Source organism: Cervus elaphus, chromosome 30 (genome assembly GCF_910594005.1).
Source record: "Cervus elaphus chromosome 30, mCerEla1.1, whole genome shotgun sequence".
In the NCBI taxonomy this organism is placed as follows: Eukaryota; Metazoa; Chordata; class Mammalia; order Artiodactyla; family Cervidae; genus Cervus; species Cervus elaphus.
This window is the reverse complement of record NC_057844.1, coordinates 2,032,600-2,053,975: the sequence shown is the minus strand read 5'-3', so window position 1 is coordinate 2,053,975 and position 21,376 is coordinate 2,032,600. Positions and strand designations below refer to the sequence as shown.

General features: G+C 35.1%; 1 pseudogene; it reads left to right on the top strand.

The window, feature by feature from the left end:
• The first annotated feature begins 19,020 nt into the window (after positions 1-19,020).
• LOC122686481 lies at positions 19,021-19,950 on the top strand (annotated as a pseudogene).
• Positions 19,951-21,376: the final 1,426 nt, after the last annotated feature.

Below are 21,376 nucleotides of genomic sequence, written 5' to 3'. Positions count from 1 at the left end.
CGACTCGATGGGCATGAGTTTGAGCAAACTCCGGGAGTTTGTGATGGACAGGGAGGTCTGGCATGCTGCGATTCATGGGGTTGCAAAGAGTCAGACACGAGAGTGACTGAACTAAACTGAACTGAACTGAACATGATTTTTCAAGTCACTGCCTTTAACAAATGCACCTGCAACAACCAAGAGATAGATGTTCTTTTGCATTTATGTTTTTGTAAAAGAAAAATTAGGATCAGAAAATTAATTTGAAAAGGCAAAGAGTTATGCAGAGGTGGTCCTGAGAATTTGAATTCATACTCTTTTGAATTTGAAGTCCAATATCTTAACCACTTAAAAGTCTCTAGTCACATTTTCATCATGATAAAGTCCCCACTTACATGGTAATTTGGCCTTTCAGGCATGAAAGCACTTTGAGACAGCATAGAAGAACAAGATGAATAATTTAATTTTTGAAAAATCTCTTATTTCCACTAGCATAAGCATATATTGACTTTGAATATGCAATTTATATATAATGATATCAGTTGCTCTGAGTCTTAGTTAGTCAGCGTTTTTGTGTTTTTTTTTTTTTTTTTTTTTAATTTTACAATTTTTTCTTTAGGCAGTAACAACTCTCAATCATTATTTGTCAATTTTCAAGAAAATTTAAAAGTCATCTCAAATTTCCAACTTGTGTTGACTATTTTACTTTAATTGTGTTTCCCTGAATTTTATATCCATTGAATGTAATGGGAATTTGGGGCAGGAAATATCAGTTCTTTTAAATATTTCTCTTCCAGTGGCCTTTTAATTTCTTAAGCCTAACTCAAATATTTTAAAATTAAAGTTACTAAGTTTAGTGACCCTTTGGCAAGACTCTATTGCAGTGGTTTCCTACTAGCTTTATGTGACTCAGAAGTAAATTGTGAGATTGTTAAAAATATTGAGTAGTACATGTGTATGCATTTAATAAATTAGCATAATCAAATATAGACAAGAATAAAATAAGCAATATATGAAAATAATTTATGAGAGCATCTGATACATGGTAAACACTATCTGGTTGTTTGATAATATTATTGTTAGAATAACAGAAACATGGAATGGACCCCACATATTATAGGGTATGTTTTAGTTATGCATATATTCCATTCTGATTGAAATGCAAATTAATTTCTTCCATAAGACGAAAGCAAAAATGCTCATAATCATATACCTATTGCATATTTTGTAAGATTGATAGTCTATAAGTTTTTACAGAGAATTTATAATTATTATGTTTCAAATAGTTTTATTAAAATTGATAAAAGTCTCTTAACTGCAAGGTCTTCATGCAGATGTTTTAAAAAAAACTTTTCAGCCTCAATTTACAGGTTTATTTTTTTCTGTTTTTATAAATTTTTATTTATTTATTTTGGCTGCACTGTGTCTATGCTGCTGCTCATGTGTTTTCTCTAGTTGCATGAAGTGGGGACTGTTCCTCCTCGTGCTACGTGGGCTTCTCATTGTGGCGGTTTCTCTTGTTGCTGTCTGTGGGCCCTAGAGGAGCTATGGAGCATGGGCTCAGTTGTTCCACAGGATGTGGAATCTTCCTGAACCAGGGATGGAGTCTCATCTTCCCTGCATTGGCAGGAGAATTCTTATCCACTTCGCCACCAGGGGCATTAGATTTTGTTTCTTTAAAGTTCCAAAAGCTAATTAACAAAGCCATTATTATATCTGGAGTTATGATTGAAAAGGTTGATTTGATGAGCTTTTCTCTCAAACCAGTGCCGTCTAATGTTTTCTTTACTAACCGTGATTCCAGGATTTGTGGTAGTGGTTTATTCTCTCAGTTGTGTCTGACTCTTGCAACCCCTTGGATTGTAGCTCACCAGACTCCTCTGTCCATGAGATTTCCTAGGCAAGAATACTGGAGTGGGTTGCCATTTCCTTCTCCAGTGGAATCTTCCCAACCCAGGAATCAAACCCGGGTCTCCTGAATTGCAGGTGGATTCTTTACCGACTGAGCTACAAGGGAAGCCCCAGGGTTTATTTCGAGCCATATATTTTTATCATTGTTACTATGGTGATATCATTGACTTTTTGCAGAAAACATTTTGCATTGATTCCTTCCTTTGTTTTCAGTTTCATAGATGGCTTTCAAATATATGTCCCCACATTGTTATTTACAAGCAATTCTGGAAATATTTCCTTTAAATGTCCTCTAGTTTGAGTATTAGAGGGTGTCCTCCAATGCCAAACCTGGTACACATGAGAAAAGAATTAGCTAGATTTATTAGTTTTATAGTATGCAATCCTGTTACATATATATGGGAGCTGAGGTAAGAAGAATAAGTGATCAAACATATTTCTTATTTCAGTATAGCTTAAAAAGTTTGTGTGGTTTATTTCAGTGGCACTCTAGTCAGACTAATGCATCCAATCCAATGTATATCATAGTTTATATTTATATTTTAATGTGAAATAAATAAAATTGTCCTAAAAGAATTTTAGATTTGGTTAAGAGACATAACTTAAGAACAATTTGCTAGTAAAAATACAATTATCTAATGATGACATAAAGCAAAATTCTTAACCTCCAAAGTCAATCTTATAATAACAAATTCATGCACATTTATAAGCTTATTATAAATACTGATAGTGAGTTCTGTGAAAGTTCAGGTAGTAGAGAGAACAAAATGTATGTAACATGATGATTCACTGTGAAATAAAACCTACAGACTTGATAGTCAGATAATCACTAATTTGAATTCAGAACCCAATACTGAGTATTTATCCTCCATGAATTTTCATTTCTGTCCATGCTTTTGGCAAAGTCATTTGAGTTTTTATTGTGCTATTACAATTTAATATATTCAGAAAAGAGGGGGCAGGAGTTATCTATGGATCACTTAGCCTCTGGACTCCTCATTTTATGGTTCTAAGGGCAAGGATGAAACCGTCTGCCATGGAGAAGAGATGAAGGCCAGATAGACCATGTTTTACCAGACTCCCTTATGGCTACTTTGAACTTATGTAACTTAAGCTTAATTAATATTTTGGACTGCAATTTAACCATGTAAAGAGATGGGACAGTGGGGATCCACATGAAGCCAGTGGCTCCCAGTGCCCAGGAACAAAGGAGACTACAGTGACCATGGCAGGGCGCAGCGTCCAGTACTCAGGCTGCAAGCCTAAGCCATGGCATTCAGATTATAGCTGTGCCACAGCAGGGTATTTACACAACTGATTCTGGAGTATTAATTTAAATTTTCACAACGATCCTGCTTTTTCTTACATTTTCCTTTCCATTTGTATGTAGTAGACTTCTAAATATGTTTTCAATATTTCTCCTATGTAAATCATCAAAAGTCAGTTTGTTTTTTAAAAATGAAAAATTCTAATGAATAAAAAATCAAACAATTCAGGAAGCAAATGTTATTTGACTGAATTTATTTGTAAGTTCCATCAAAATATCTTACACAGAAGCCTATGGAATGAACATTTTTAAATGAGAAGCAAACATTTTTGCATATATATATATATATATATATATATATATATATATATATATACACATATATAACAATTATATATAAGAGAATTTGATTTCTCTTAAGCACTTTTGATAGAATATATATGATCACTCTTATGGACTGACTTGTGTCCCCCAAAAGATATGCTGAAGACCTACCTTATTTGGAAATAGAGTGTTTATAATCATATGAAGATGAGGTTATAATGGATTGAAAGTGAAAGTCACTCAGTCATGTCCAACTCTTTGCAACCCCATGGACTATATAGTCCATGGAAATCTCTAGACCAGAATATTGAAGTGGGTAGCCTTTACCTTCTACAGGGGATCTTCCCAACCCAGGGATTGAATCCAAGTCTCCTTTGCAGGCAGATTCTTTACCAGCTGAGCCACAAGGGAAGCTCTAATGGATTAGAGTGTGTGATAAATCCAATGACTAGTGTCATTACATAAGGAAAGATTTAGAGACACAGAGATATACAGACCTGTAGGAAACAGCCATGTGAAGATGGAGGCAGGAGCTGAAGAGATGTGGCTATATGCCAGGAACACCGGGATTGTTGGCAAGTTCCCATCCTGCCCACAGCTTGGTTTCAGACTTCTTGCCTCTGATCTGTGAGAGAGTAAATTTCAATTGTTTTAAGCCACTTCCTTTGTGGTAATTTGATTGCAAAAGCCCTAGGATGTACTAATACACATCACAATTTTGAAAGTAATTAGGTAATTCCTCATTTAATTCCTGTGTGGTGATGAATAGACAGATGGTCATATTCTTTAGAATGTGCTTCTTCATCCCCATTGGAGAAATGCCTATTTTTTCCTTTGAATCTAGTCTAGACCTGTGACTTGCTCTTGCGTGACTAAAGAAATGTGCTAAGGCATAAGAGTCAAGAAACCAAGCACGCATAGCTCTTGGACCATGTGATTCTCACGAGAAACAAGACAAGGCTAACCTACTGAATAATGAAAGATATACTTAAGGAGAGCTTCTTTATCCCAACTGAAGCATTCTAGGTCAGCTTATAGCCAATTGATCCCCCCAAATGTGGGAAAATCCTGACCAGATCAGCAGAACCTCCTAGCTGAACCATAGACTCATAAGCAAAAATAGAAGTTTGTTGTTTTCAGACACTAAGTTTAGGAAAAATTTGTTATGTAGAAATGGCAAAGTGATAAAAGATGCATAACTAATTTCAGATAATGAAATTATGAAAACATCTGTCAGAGCCACCCATAACTACCACTGAAAATTGCTTGTGCTGTGCACCATGGCACAGAGAAGCTATAAACGTTAGCATCTACAGCCACTGTGTGTGCATGCATGCTCAGCGGCTTCAGTCCTGTCCGACTCTTTGTGACTCAAGGACTGTAGCCCGCACCAGGCTCCTCTGTCCATGGAATTCTCCAGTCAAGCATACTGAAGTGAGTTGCCATGCCCTCCTCCAGGGGATCTTCTCCCACCAGGGACTGAACCCAGGTCTCCTGCAATGCAGGCAGATTCTTTACTGCTTAACCACCAGGGAAGCCCTTATGCTGCTGCTAAGTCACTTCAGTCGTGTCCGACTCTGTGCGACCCCATGGACTGCAGCCTACCAGGCTCCTCCATCCATGGGATTTTCCAAGCAAGAGTACTGGAGTGGGGTGCCATTACCTTCTCCGAGGGAAGCCCTTATAGCAGAGCCTATTTGTAGCAGAGCCTATTTCCTATACTTACCTTAATACTACCCACCTGATTTATTGAAATCTACCTCCCTTCATCTGTCTGTCTCTGAATATTAACCCCATCTTCAAGCTTCAAATATTTTTTTCTGTCTTCTACTTGGACTCTTTTACAATCTGGGTCTGACTTTACGTTGATCATGGCATGAACAACAGCTGTAGTTAGGAAATACAACAATCTCATTAACCCACAAATACTACTATTCTTAGTATAGTCTGTATTGTAAATTACTTTTTAGAAAAGAAAATACTCATTTACTGAGGTTTATACTAAAAAGTGATTGATAATAACTAACCATAGATAGCATTTAGTTAATTAGTGTTAGTCACTATATACTATATATTTAAAAACTATAGACAAGAAAACAAGGGTTGTACTCTGATACTGGGGTATTCATGGAAAATATGCAAAGAAACAGAATATCAAAACATCCTCCTTTATGCTTATTATATGTAATTGAAGAAATTAGAGTTGGCAGTTGATAAACATAGGTCCTCTATCCATTTCCTTCTGAATAACACTTAACTGCACAGTTGCGAGGAGAAGGCGATGGCACCCTACTCCAGTACTCTTGCCTGGAAAATCCCATGGATGGAGGAGCCTGGTGGGCTGCAGTCCATGGGGTCGCTAAGAGTCGGACATGACTGAAGCGACTTAGCAGCAGCAGCAGCACAGTTGCGAAGCTGATAGTTCCCTGATAGCTCAGCTGATAAAGAATCCACCTGCAATGCAAGAGACCCCGGCCGGATTCCTAGGTCGGGAAGATCTCTGGAGAAAGGATAGGCTACTCACTCCACTGTTCTTAGGCTTCCCTTGTGGCTCAGCTGGTAAAGAATCTTCCTGCAATGTGGGAGACCTGGGTTCAATCCCTGCATTGGGAAGATCCCCTGGAGAAGGGAAAGGCTGCCCACTCCAGTATTCTGGCCTGGGGTCACAAACAGTCGGACATGACTGAGCAACTTTCACTTTCACTTTTCCTAGTGAACCTGTCTATTATGTGAAAGCTGGCTCAGAATAGAATAATATTAGAACTTAACACTTATATAGCACTGAATATGTGCTTATATATTCCAGTAAACTAAAGTAAATGCTAATATAATCTTCATTTTACAGATGAGGAAACTGCAGCATAGATGTTAGAAATGTAATTGTTATTTTCTTACTCACTTTTTTATGGCAAATTACCTATCAATCACTTCCTTGACCTACCTTTCAACCCACACCCTTATGACCTTATCTTCTTTCATGAGTGATACCAAACTTTCTTATTAAATACATTTAGTTTGTTCTCTAAAAAGAAACAATGTTAGCTAGTGAAAATAGCAATTATTTTCACCTCTCATCCCGCTACAGTTATGGGAAGTGGTATGGAAGGTGTCCTGAGGCATATCTTGTACTTGAGAATGTTTACATCATGATCAGAGGGCTGTAGGTTTGCTAGTTTGAGATGCTAAAATGTTTGAAGTTAATTATTGACAAAAAAAAAAAAAAAAGATTTGAAATGTGTATTTATGCCATAGTGCAGAAGAATTGGATGCCAGCTGTTATATTAGAAATCATGTGTGGTTAATGGGGTAGTTTTCAAAAAAGATAATTACAACATTAAAATGAGAGAGATGTGAATATGTGATCATTAAATGTGGTACAAATGTTAACATTACATGTGGTACAAATATATGAACATTAAATGTGGTACACATGTGAACTTTAAAATGGGAGAAATGTGGTGCAAAACACAGGCTTGATTCAGAGAAACCAATTAGGATATTACTGTAGCAGATGGCACTAGTGATAAAGAACCTGCCTGCCAATGCAGGAGACATAGGAGATGCAGGTTTGATTCCTGGGTTGGGAAGATACCCTGGAAAAGGAAATGGCAACCCACTTCAGTAATCTTGCCTGGAGAATCCCACAGACAGAGGTGCCTGGCATGCTACAGTCCATAAGGTCGCAAAGTCAGACACGGCTGAAGTGACTTAGCACACACGAGCACATCAAGTGTGTGATGTCAACTCCAGGTTATAGCAATAGGGGAGACTGAAAATAAAAAGCAGCGTGAAAAAGAAATCACAAAGAAGATATTGATAATCCCTTGACTTTGCAAGGCAAGAGAAAAAGAATAACAAGTATATTTTAGAGGCTAGGAAAGTAGTGGAGTTAGTAACAGATTATAAGGATTTGGAGAACAGAGGATAGGCAGCAGTTGGAAGGACAGCACATATGATGAGGCTTATAATCATGGGATTTTGTATCCATTAATATCTTTACATAAAGCTAGCCTACTTCTTTGGATACATATATGTGCTGGGCTAAGTCACTTCAGATGTGTCCAACTGTCTATGACCCTATAGATTGCGGCCTGTCAGGATCCTCTGTCCATGGGATTCTCATGGCGAGAATACTGAGGTGGGTTGCCATGCCCTCCTCCAGCGGATCCTTCTGACTCAGGGATCGAACCCACATTTCTTATGTCCCCTTCATTGACAGGGGGGGTCTTTACTAATAGTGCCAATATATGCATGTCTATATATATATATATATGCACACTTATATATATATATACATACTCACGACTTTTTCTTATTAAATGCATAATATAAACTCTGTACTGCGGGATTTTTTCCTTGTTCTATTCTCATATTTATTACTATGTTCATGAATTGGAAGACTCAATGTTGTTATAATGTCAGTTCAACCAAAAACTGTTTCAATGAAATTCCAATAAAAAATACCTAGGAATAAAATTAATCAAGGAAGTGGTTACTATACTATACTTTGAGAACTGTAAAAAACTGATGAAGGTATTTGAAAATGATAAAAGAAGGAAAGATATCCTGTGTTCTTGGATTGGAAGAATTAATAGTCTTAAAATATAATACAAGTTTTTAGACTACCCAGTCTAAAGGAATAATGCAATGCTATCAAAATACCCCTGACATTTTCCTGCAAACTAGAACTGATACTCCTAAAATTTATATGGAACCACAGAAGATCCCAAATTGCTATATAATCTTCAGAAAAAAAATAAAAACTGGAAGCATAACTGTCCCAGACTTTAGACTACAGTAACTTAAACAGTATGGTGGGAATTTCCTGGTAGTCCAGTGGGTGGGACTCACACTTTCACTGCAGGGCCCTGGGTTTGGTCCCTGGCTGGGGAACTAAGATCTGTAAGCTGCTTGGCACAGGCAAGAGAGAGAGAGAGAGAGAGAGAGAGAGAGAGAGAGGACACAGAGATTAATGGCACAGAATACAGAGTCCAGAAATAAACCCATGCATTTATGATCAACTAATCTGTGATAAAGGAGGCAAGAATATACAATGGGCAGCTACATGTTAAAGAATGAGATTAGAACATTTCCTCACACCATATACAAAATTAAACTCAAAATAATGGATTAAAGACCTAACTGAAACCATAAAACTCCTAGAAGAGAACATAGGCAGAACACTTTGATGTAAGTTGTAGCAATCATTTTTTTGATCTGTCTCCTGAGATACATATAGTGCAATATTCATAGCAGCATTATTTATAATAGCCAAGATATGGAAGCAACCTAAATGTGCAACAACAGATGAATAGATAAAGAAGATTGGGGATATATGTATGAGTATGTGTGTGTGTGTATATATATATATATACACATATATATAAACTTTATATATGTATATATAAACTTCTATAGAAATTCTTAGAATTCTGCCATTTGCAACAATGCAGATGGGCCTAGAACTTACTATACATAGTAAAATTAGTCAGACAAAGACAAACACTACACATTACCTCTTATATGTGGAATCTAAAAGTAAAATGAATGTATTTAGCAAAACAGAAATAGGCTTATAGATGTAGAGAACAAGCTAGTGGTTACCCATTGGGAAAAGGAAGGGACAAGGTACAAGATAGAGTTATAGGACTAAGAGACTAAGATAGGGTTATAGGACTAAGAGATACAAGCTACTATGTATAGAATAGGTAAGCAGCAAGGATATATTGCATGACAAAGGGAAACATAGCCATTCTTATGCAATTATTTTAAACGGATAATCTATAAAAATGTTGAATTACAATGTTGTACAACTGAAACTATTACAATTTTCTAAGTCAACTATGCATGCATGGTAAGTCGTTTCAGTCGTGTCCAACTCTTTGCAACCCTATAGACTATAGCCTACTACAGCTGGTCCATGGGTTTCTCCAGGCAGGAATACTGGTGTCAGTTGCCTTGTCCTCTTCCAAGGGATCTTCCTGACCTAGGGATCGAACCACCTCTCTTACAACTCCCGCATTGGCAGATGGGTTCTTTGCCCTGAGGGCCACCTGGGAAGACCAAAATACACATGTTAAGTTGCTTAAGTCGTGTCCAACTCTGCAAACCCATGTACTGTAGCCCTCCAGGCTCCTCTGTCCATCGGATTCTGCAGGCAAGAATACTGGAGTGGGTTGCCATGCCCTCCTCTAGAGGATCTACCCAACTAAGGGATCAAACCCATGTCTCTTATGTCTCTGAATTGGCAGGCAGGTTCTTTACCATTAGAACCACCTTGTCAGCCCCAAATCAATTATACCTCAAATAAAAAAAAAAAAAAAGAAAGAGTCCAGAAATAGACCCACAAGATAGGTCTATTGATATTTCAAAATAGAAGTGCCAAACAATTAAAGAGGGAAAGCATTACCAGATTATTATTTCTATAAATGTGTTAGAACTATTTTTAGTCATATACAAAATAATGATAATATACAAGTCAAATACCTTGTTCCTTGTATCACACCTTTTTATAAAAATTAACTTGTAATGGATCATAGGTTTAAATGTAAGTCTTCAAACTATAAAACTTTGAAAGAAAACAAAGGATATTTCTGTTTTGGAGAAATCTTAGTGATAATTATTTGGCAAAGATTTCTTAAAGCACAAAAATATAGGAAAGTCCCATATAAATTGGACTTTACAAACAAAAAGTTTGCTGTTCAAAAGACATTATAATGAAAGTGAAATGTTAGGCTAAAACTGAAGAAAATGGTTGTTAAATAGATGAAGGACTTTTTTTTATAAAATATATGAAGAACTTTCACAACATAATAATGAAATGAGTAACTCAATATAAATGGGCAGAAGATTTAAACAGACACCTCACCGAAAAACATGTACCCATAATAAATAATCACATGGGAAAATTTTTGACATCTTATTCTTTAGGAAAATGTAAATTAAAATAACACTTAGATACCATTACAAACTCAATAGAATGACTAAAATTTAAAATGAATGACTGTACCTAATTTTAGTGTGGATGTGGGTTAAATGAAAGTCCTGCACAAAGTTGTGGCCAATATAAAATATTATGACCTCTCTGGAAACAGTTTTGTGGTTTCTTTAAAAAGTTAAACAGTCATTTTACTTTTAGATATTTGCCCAAGAGAAATTAAAGCATCAAAGGAGAAAAGGAAAGATAATCTCATCTGAATGCAGAGTTCTGAAGAATAGCAAGGAGAGATAAGAAAGCTTTCCTCAGTGATCAATGCAAAGAAATAGAGGAAAACAGCAGGATAGGAAAGATTAGAGATCTCTTCAAGAAAATTAGAGATACCAAGGGAATATTTCATGCAAAGATGGGCTCGATAAAGGACAGAAATGGTATGGACCGAACAGAAGCAGAAGATATTAAGAAGAGGTGGCAAGAATACACAGAAGAAGTGTACAAAAAAGATCTTCACTAACCAGATAATCACGATGGTGTGATCACTCACCTAGAGCCAGACATCCTGGAATGTGAACTCAAGTGGGCCTTCGAAAGCATGACTACGCACAAAGCTAGTGGAGGTAATGGAATTCCAGTTGAGCTATTTCAAATCCTGAAAGGTGATGCTTTGAAAGTGCTGCACTCAATATGCCAGCAAATTGGGAAAACCCAGCAGTGGCCACAGGACTGGAAAAGGTCAGTTTTCATTCCAATCCCTAAGAAAGGCAATGCCAAAGAATGCTCAAACTATGGCACAACTGCACTCATCTCACACACTAGTAAAGTAATGCTTAAAATTCTCCAAGCCAGGCTTCAGCAATACATGAACCATGAACTTCCAGATGTTCAAGCTGGTTTTAGAAAAGGCAGAGGAACCAGAGATCAAATTGCCAACATCTGCTGGGCCATCAAAAAATCAAGAGAGTTCTAGTAAAACATCTATTTCTGCTTTATTGACTATGCCAAAGACTTTGACTGTGTGGGTCACAATAAACTGTGGAAAATTCTTAAAGAGATAGGGATACCAGACCATCTGACCTGTCTCTTGAGAAAGCTGTATGCAGGTCATGAAGCAACAGTTAGAACTGGACATGGAACAGACTGGTTCCAAATAGGAAAAGGAGTACATCGAGGCTGTGTATTGTCACCCTGCTTTTTTAACTTATATGCAGAGTACATCATAAGAAACGCTGGGCTGGAAGAAGCACAAGCTGTAATCAAGATTGCAGGGAGAAATATCAATAACGTCAGACATGCATACGACACCACCCTTATGGCAGAAAGTGAAGAGGAACTATAAAACCTCTTGATAAAAGTGAAGAAGAGTGAAAAGGTTGGCTTAAAGCTCAACATTCAGAAAACTAAGATCATGGCATCTGGTCCCATCACTTAATGGCAAATAGATGGGGAAACAGTGCAAATAGTGTCAGACTTTATTTTTTGGGGCTCCAAAACCACTGCAGATGGTGATTGCAGCCATGAAATTAAAAGATGCTTACTCCTTGAAAGGAAAGTTATGAGCATCCTGGATAGCATATTAAAAAGCAGAGATATTACTTTGCCTACAAAGGTCCATCTAGTCAAGCGTATGGTTTTTCCAGTAGTCATGTATGGATGTGAGAATTGGACTGTGAAGAAAGCTGAGCACTGAAGAATTGATGCTTTTGAACTGTGGTGTTGCAGAAGCCTCTTGAGAGTCTCTTGGACTGCAAGGAGATCCAACAAGCTCATCCTAAAGGAGATCAGTCCTGGGTGTTCATTGGAAGGACTGATGCTGAAGCTGAAACTCCAATACTTTGGCCATCTCATGCGAAGAGTTGACTCATTGCAAAAGACCCTAATGCTGGGAAGGATCGGGGGCAGGAGGAGAAGGGAATGACGGAGGATGAGATGGCTGGATGGCATCACCGACTCGATAGACGTGGGTTTGGGTGGACTCCAGGAGTTGGTGATGGACAGGGAGGTCTGGCATGCTGCGATTCATGGGGTCGCAAAGAATCAGACATGACTGAGCGACTGAACTGAACTGTAAACAAAACTTGCAAAAATATTTATAATAGTTTCACTTGTGAAATGAAAATGTCCTGGAAATGTTCAAATGCATGCTATGTAAGAAAAGACTAAAGAAATAATGGTATATACATAACATGCAATAACATTCAGAAATAGAAGGAAACAATTGGTTCGCAGAATTACATGAAAGCCTCACTGTGCTGCATAAAGGAAATTAGACAAAATTTATGATTCAGTTCAGTTTAGTCACTCAGTCATGTCCGACTCTTCGCAACCCCATGGACTGCAGCACGCCAGGCCTCCCTGTCCATCACCAACTCCTGGGGCTTGCTCAAGCTCATGTTCATTGAGTCGGTGATGCCATCCAACCACCTCAACCTCTGTTGTCCCTTTCTCATGCCTTCCATCTTTCCCAGTATCAGGGTCTTTTCCAAGTCAGTTCTTCTCATCAGGCAGCCAAAGTATTGGAGCTTCAGCTTCAGCTTGTTTTTCTTTTTTGATACGGAAAACCTACCCTCAAACTCATGTGTAACTTCAAAGGATCCCAAATAGCAAAAAAAAACAATCATATAAAAGAAGAACAAAGCTGGAAGTCTCACACTTTTTGGTTTCAGAACATACTAGAAAGCCACAATAATCAAAAACAGTTGTAGAACTGGCATAAAAGATATATATAGAAGGCAATGGAACAGAAAAGGGATCCCAGAAATAAACCTTCATATATATGGTTAACTTATTTTCTAAGGTGCTAAGACAGTCTTTTCAAGAAATGGTACAAGAAAACCTGGATAGCCACATGCAACAGAATGAAGTTGGCCCCACACCTCATACTGTGTATAAAAATTAACTCAAAATGGTTCAAAGACCTACACTTAAGAACTAAATATATAATTACATTTACATAAAATTTTAGAAATATGCATTGTTTTATAGCTATAACAATAAGTTAGTTGTGTGGGAATGAGTGGAATGCCTGGAAAAAATTAAAAAGGAGTGTGAGGAAATTAAATATTCCATGGATACATTTGTTATCTTGATTATGGTGGAGTTTGCACAGATATAATCTGAAAACTTAATAAATTTGTATATCTTAAATATGTGAAATTTATTATAAATCAGGTATACCTCAGTAAAAGAGTAACTTAACTGGGCTTAAATTTAGAAGCTATCATGCTGTATGCCCTTCTGCACAGCACACACACACACACAGATCATAAAATAAAACAAACAAACAAACAAAAAACTAGTAGTTGCCAAAAACTTCCATAGGTATACAGAGAAGGTAGTAAATATTTCTTATATAGGATATTACACAGAATATTGATGTTGAAACAGAATTTCAAACAGAAAAGGGATTCAATGAAAGAGATGTGCAAAAAATGCTTGGCAGCATCCATGTGACATATACTGAAAGAAAGGTCCAAGAGAACATGGAATGATAAGTTATCATTTGAGTGATTCACTTGTTATTTTGCAATACTAGATTTAGTGCTAAAGAAGTCATACGCAGAGATAATACATAAAAGGAGGAAAGTATGCTATTTATGCATAGATTAATCAAGGGAAGTTCAAGAGTGAAACTGATGTTTCCCCGAGAAAATATTGAAATCATTACATTAGCATGTGTGTGAGAAAGTTGTGTCAGGCAAGCAATAAGTTACTGTATTTGGAAGAAGTTCAAATTGCATACAATATTTTTTTCATATTTCTGTTTTGTATATAGATATTTTTCATTGATTACAATCATTTTGAGTCATGGATATATTTAGTATATATATTATGTGTATATATATATATATATATATGCTTTATCCACCTATAGGTATTTATATATTTATATATATCTCATATGTACTAATAATCTATTATATTTTATAGGTGTTTATTTCATACACTATTTATCTTATAGACCTGATTATTTTTAAGCATATGCTTAGTTGAATGTATTTCTCATCACTAAATTGAATTTATACTGAAGATATACACATGTATATTGGAGATTAGAAGAATCATCTATATAACTCTTTAATTATAATTCATCAATTAATTTATAAAAAATAGAATGGAGTTAGGAAGATAATCATAAATGTTTATTTTATTTACCTGTATAATTTTATTTATTTTATTTACCTGTATAATCCTGACATTCCATTTCATTTTTCTTGCACTCACTTTGCTTATAAAAATATTTTATTTACCTGTATAATCCTGACATTCCATTCCATTTTTCTTGCACTCACTTTGCTTATAAAAATATTAATATTTTATTTTGATGTTTGTATGTGTTTTCATATGATTCAATTAGAAATATTTATCAGAATGATTTTTTAGACAGAGATGACAAATTTCTCTTGTTATTCCTTAAATAGGAAATGTTAGAGTGAAATATATTTTCTTAAATGAATACTTCAGAGATCCTTTCAGATCAGTATATTTCAAGTACTTGATATAAACCAAATATTTATTTGAAATTTGCTCTGTTTTTAATCTGTCAACCTTATTTTTTTCTATGTTGAAGTATCTTTGGGTTGATTTAGAGAAAAGGAATTTAAAGACTATTGATCTCTCATGAAAATTTAAAGTAATATGATATGCTAGAATAGCTCAAACCTAGAGAAAATTGATATTAAATAAGATTCAGGTAAAAAAGATGCAATTCATATATATTAATAGAATTTTAAATATGTACTGGTCACTTTCATAACACCTAGTTACTTACGACCTAGCATTAATAAAAGTCCTTCACTTAGTGGAGCTTACATTTTAGTGAGGATGATATGCAATAAACACGAAAGCAAATCAAAAAAGAATAGAATTTAGGAGTGATGTTAACAACAAAAAAAAATCTACTCTGTATTTTTTTTTTAATTTTTTTTATTAGTTGGAGGCTAATTACTTCACACTACTCTGTATTAAATATCAAGCAAGCTAAGGTGTCAGACGTGACTGAGTAGTGACTGTCCTGTGTAGTGTGGTCAGGGAGGCTTCTGTGAGGCATGCCCACTTCTGAGATCTGAGTGAGGAGAGGGAGCTCGTCTTGAGATGGCTGGAGAAAGAATGCAGAAAGATGGAAGAACATCGAGTTGGTAATGCTCTTACTTGACCAGGAAACAGCAATATATACACTCAGAGCAAAGTGAATATGAAAAAGAGTGATAGATAATTTCTAAGAGCAATGAAATTGTAGGGAAGACTTGGCAGGGGATTGCAGCCTGGGTATACGCTCTACACATTTCTTCTCCTACCTTCTAATTTGACCCACCTTTGTTAGGAGAGAAAACCAGGCTCATCCTGAGTGTTTTGAAGCAGACAAATTCTCATGGCCCAGGGAGGATTTCCCAATGTGTTCTAAAACTTTATATTCTCTCTTTCAGCCACAAAAGGAGCTGATTTGAAGTGAAGGTAGAACTGATTTACCCATTTGAGGTAGGCGAGGGCTGATGACTGCAGCATTTAACTAAAGATGTGTGGAGATATGTCTCATTATTGTTTTGTTTGTATACCTTTCATGTTCACTTGTTGACATAACTGCACACACATTCTTTTTCATAAAATTTTGATTGACTTAAATAAAGGTAAAAATTTTCAAAGCTCTATATTTTAAAAGTAAAAGGTATTTTCAAGCCAAAAAAATGTTATGCCACACTCATAGAATTAGAGCTTGAAGTGGTAAAATAAATAACCATGTTCCTGTTTTTCGACTATTCTAATTCCTACTTTTCATGGATTCAGTTTTCTTAACATTCCTCCTAAATGTAATCGAGAACAATGTTTCATAAAGGGATAGAGGTTTCTAATGCTTAGGGTCCACTGCAGAAAGAGACAAAATATCTCTCTAATATATCTCAGAGTATGACTCTCTAAACTTGAGAGTTATATATAATTCATTCTGAAGGGATTCAAAACTAATGATATCCATAAAAGTCTGGGAAAGTTTATCAACCTCTTTTCAACTACAAATAAGCCTTATCTTTTTTAAAAGCAGTGTCTTTGCAGTATGCCTTTTAATGACAAATATATCTTTTGCTAAATAAATCTTGTTTGAATGAAATATTTGTTATTTGATGATATATAGATGTGATTTTATATATGAGTATATATATTCTTTTTCTGGAAATAACACTAATTTTAATCTTAAAGGATTATCATCTTTTATTATGCTAAAATGTTTGCTATAAAATTTTCTTCTTATATAAAAATATCATTTTGTTCATCTTTTATTTAGTAGATGAGATCACTTATATAAAAGTGTTTTTGCTGTAATTTTAAAAATCTTTTATTCATTCAGTAAAGTGTTTCTATTATGTGGAAATTATTTACAAAGTTTTTATTTTGTCAAAAATGCTAAACAATGAAAATTTCAGAGTATTTTTGTTGTTTAGTGAATATAATTGATTGTTTAATGAATTTCCAAAGTAGAATTTTGAAACTTAATAGCTAGGACCTCAAACCAGTAGATTAACATCAATATATTCAAATTATATTATACACTAGATATTTTTATGTAGAAAGGAGAAAATCACTACTCATTGTTCAAATCTCAAGATTTATTTAAGGTAGTTGTGGCAATATTACAATTTAATGAGCTAGCTTTTGATAATGGAAGTATTATCCTAGTATGTCTCTGAATGTAAAATATTTCTGTGAAATTCATTATTTGTGCATAATTTTTAATTTCTCACAGTCATTTATCTGTACTCATTACAAAGTAGTCAAGATAATATATTCTGACATAGATAACCATAATCAATTAACATTTAAATTTACATTATTGGTACATTTATCCATTATTAGCATAACAGGATTTTTAATACACTAATACTGTATAACTGCATAGTATGTTATAACTTCATGTTAATACATTAAATAGAGGTAGTTAACAAAGAGACAATTCTGTACAAAAGTGCAAATTGGTTATAGTTATAATATCAGGAGACATGAATCTTCAAGTTTTCCAGACATAATTCTATCATACAATAAATCTTCCCTGCAAAGTTACCTTCTTATGTGTATCAAATATTTCTGGAAGTTTTACCTTGATAAGGATGTAATGTATTACTCTCACTGCCTTAGTGTATATCATCATGTGAACATATGTCAACATAAGTAGTGAAACAATAGGTAAATGAAAAAGAAACCTCATAATGTTCTGCATAGGAAAATCATTCTTGTAATATTTTTTTTTCATGTCTGATTATGGAAAATATTAAAAGAAAAATCTGAGAAACTGTATGCACAAACTTAGTTGGAGTTTCTATTTGCATAAAAGTCTATAGTATTCAATTAAATAGGTCTATGAATGGACTGTAGGCTGCCAGGCTCCCCCATTCATGGGATCTTCCAGGCAAGAATACTGGAGTGGGTTGCCATTTCCTCCTCCATGGGATCTTCCCAGCCCAGGAATTGAACCTGCGTCTCTTACATCCCCTGCATTAGCAGGTGGGTTCTTTACAACTAGTGCCACCTGGGAAGCCCCATGAATCTAAAGAGAAGTAAAAAAACATATTTTGCATTGAAATTTTTACCAAATCTGTGCAATTTTCTAGCCTCTCTAAAAAAGATATAAAGAAAACTGGAGCCTGTTCTTGTGGGCTATAGGTTTATGTAAAAGTTGGATAAAGTGTACACATTTGGTATAATTAGAAAATAATTTGACTTTTTGACCCAGTGTTACTTTTTGATAAATTTTTATAAAGAAGAAGAGAAACAATTATTGCTAATTGTGTTTGTCAGATAAAATTATACGGAGAGCCGAACTTGAACTGACTTTTAAGGAACTGTAATAGATTGATGGGAAGATTCTGCTAATAGCAAGAAAGCACAATATTTTTTTAAAATTTAATATTTCACCAAGGATGGATTAATCCATATATCTATATTAAATGGTGATGTCATTTATTGAACACTTTTCATGACACTGAAACTGTCAGTATTGTAAGTTCCAAACACTTCAGAACTAAAAGAAAAATCTACCCACTCTTTGAACTTCAGTAGGGGCACAGAATTATTGTTCAAAATGAGAAATCTGAAATAAGAGAAGATGCAAAACAGCAAAAAAAAAGTGAGCAAGTCCAATTTTATTCCTAGAGCTCATATCTTGGATTATATATATTTGTTGGCTAATAAACTGAGTTAAAAGGCTAATTTAAGAAATCCCAAATAAAACCTACTCTCTAAATTTTCTTTATATTTGTGTATGTATGTGTGACAGCATCCAATAGTTTAGAGAAGAAAATTAGAAAGAATACAAAGAAAAGTGCAAACAGGTGGGACAATGATGAAAAACTAATATTGATACATTTTAGAAGAATCTATTGAAAATGTCTCTAAGAAGCAGTATCTTTGTTATTTATGAATCAAAATAGAAAATGTGTTAATTGTTTCATTAAAAGATCTGACTTTGAAAAAATAAAGGGATGAGAAAGATTCCGAGTTTTAAATTTTACTTCTAATTGTTTGGAGTTTGATTTTATTTTTCAGTAAAACCTGATAACTTTTATTCCAACCATTATCATTTTTATTTTATTCTTCCTTAACTTGTCAGACGTTAACTATGGGAAACCAAACATCAGTGATAAAGAGTTCAGCCTTCTTGTACTGACAAGTGATGCCAAGCTTCAAGCTGTGTTTTTCCCTTTTCTGCTGTTAACCTATGTCTTAAGTATCATGGGAAACTTGACAATCATCATTGTGACCCTGCTGGACTATCGCCTTCAGACTCCTATGTTCTTCCTCCGGAATTTCTCTGTTTGGGAAATATCTTTTATCTGTCTTTGTTCCCAAATTGTTAGTCAATATTGGAACTGGAGACAAGACTATCTCCTTTGCTGGTTGTTTCACTCAGTACTTTTTTGCCATGCTTTTGGGAGCAACGGAATTTTGCCTTTTAGCTGCCATGTCCTTTGATCGCTACGCTGCCATTTGCAAACCGCTACATTACACGACTCTAATGAGCAGAAGACTCTGCATTCAACTTGTCCTATGTTCCTGGGTCTCTGGCTTTTTAGTTGTCATTGTGCCCCATGTAATGACTCTCCAGCTGCCTTTCTGCAACTCTGTCAATCATTATTGTTGTGACTATACGGTACTGTTGCATTTATCCTGTTCAGACACACGTTTCATAGAAGTGATTGAGTTTGTCTTTGCTGCCGTTACCCTCATCTTCACCTTGATGCTGGTGATTCTTTCCTATACATACATTACCAGGACAATTCTGAGAATCCCATCTGCTCAATAAAGAAAAAAAGCTTTTTCTACATGTTCTTCTCACATGACTGTGGTCTCACTTTCTTATGGAAGCTGTATCTTCCTGTATATAAATCCCTCCGTGGAGGATGCTGCGACTTTTAATAGGGGAGTGGCTGTGTTAAATACCTCAGTTGCCCCTCTCTTGAACCCTTTCATCTATGCACTAAGGAACAAGCAAGTGAAAATAGCCTTCAAATGTTTGGTCAGTAAGTTAATAACCTTTTCAAAAAAGTAAAATTGAGTTTCATTATTATATAATAAATGTTTGGAAGACCATAGACGTAGGTTATCTTAATTTAAAAGTATTTTCTATGTTGTTAATATTCCTATCCAAACACTGAAACAGCATAACTACTTGTTTAATTAAGCTGACTTTATCACCTCTTTATGTTCTTAAAACTTTAAAGGTCTTTCTGTGTGTGTGTATGTGTCCTCTAACACTTGTGTTCTTTTTTCTTCATCTGTATTTCACTTAAAAGGAAAAAGAAGATTTGACAAAAGTCAAATTGGGAATATGATTTCTAATAGTTTGCTTTTTACAAATGAATTTTTTCTTGTCTTGCCCATTACCGTGTAGTCATCAATCTCTATACTTGTACCTGAATTATACTTACATCAAAGAAATTTATATTGGCTTGTTGACAATAGTGTAATCAATATATTAGTGGACTGATATAAAGTTGGTTATTTTCAAGTTATTCAGATTTAAACTTAGTCTTTCTACAATGATTTTTTAATGAGAACCTAAGCATTACTCAGTAGTTGAGGTAAAACATTTCTGAAGAAGAGAAAATAAGCATATGTTTGTTTTAGCATCAATGGGGAAATGCTTAATGAGGATTTGTACACAAACTCTTTGAATAAACCCATGAAAGAGGTAGAAGAATATTTCAAATTTAAGCTAATTAAAAATGTCTTTATAGCAAATTTCATATAATTTAGTGTCCTGCACAGTTATTGTTCTTCTTCTCACTTACAAAAATATAAAACTATGTTAGCATTGTCTATTATATTAATGATTTTATAGTCTTTACTCATGCTCTTTCTAAATTGCAAGCTGCTGCTGCTGCTGCTAAATCGCTTCAGTCATGTCCGACTCTGTGCGACCCCATAGATGGCAGCCCACCAGGCTCCCCCATCCCTGGGATTCTCCAGGCCAGACCACTGGAGTGGGTTGCCATTTCCTTCTCCAATGCATGAAAGTGAAAATGAAAGTGAAGTCACTCAGTAGTGTCCGACTCTTAGCGACCCCATGGACTGTAGCCTACCAGGCTCCTCCATCCATGAGATTTTCCAGGCAAGAGCCTTCTCCATCTAAATTGCATACTAAACTTTAAATCTTGATAATCTGATATCCTTAGACAAAGTCTCCACAAGTGAAAACTGACATTTTTTCATCATTTCTTGACCGTGTTAACTTTTTCAGAATGCATGGATCAGATTCATAGCATGAGTAATTTTGAAATTTAAAGAAACTCCAGATACTTCTATTATAATCCCTTTAATATACAGGTGAAAAAATTGAGTTCAAGAAATATTAACAAACTTTTACTAAAGTACATAGTTACTTAGTGCCAATTTTGTACTCTTGAATTCCTTGTTTATCCATTTAATAATGATGAATCTACCCAGTAGGAGAGATACTAAAAGAGTGCCTTGGG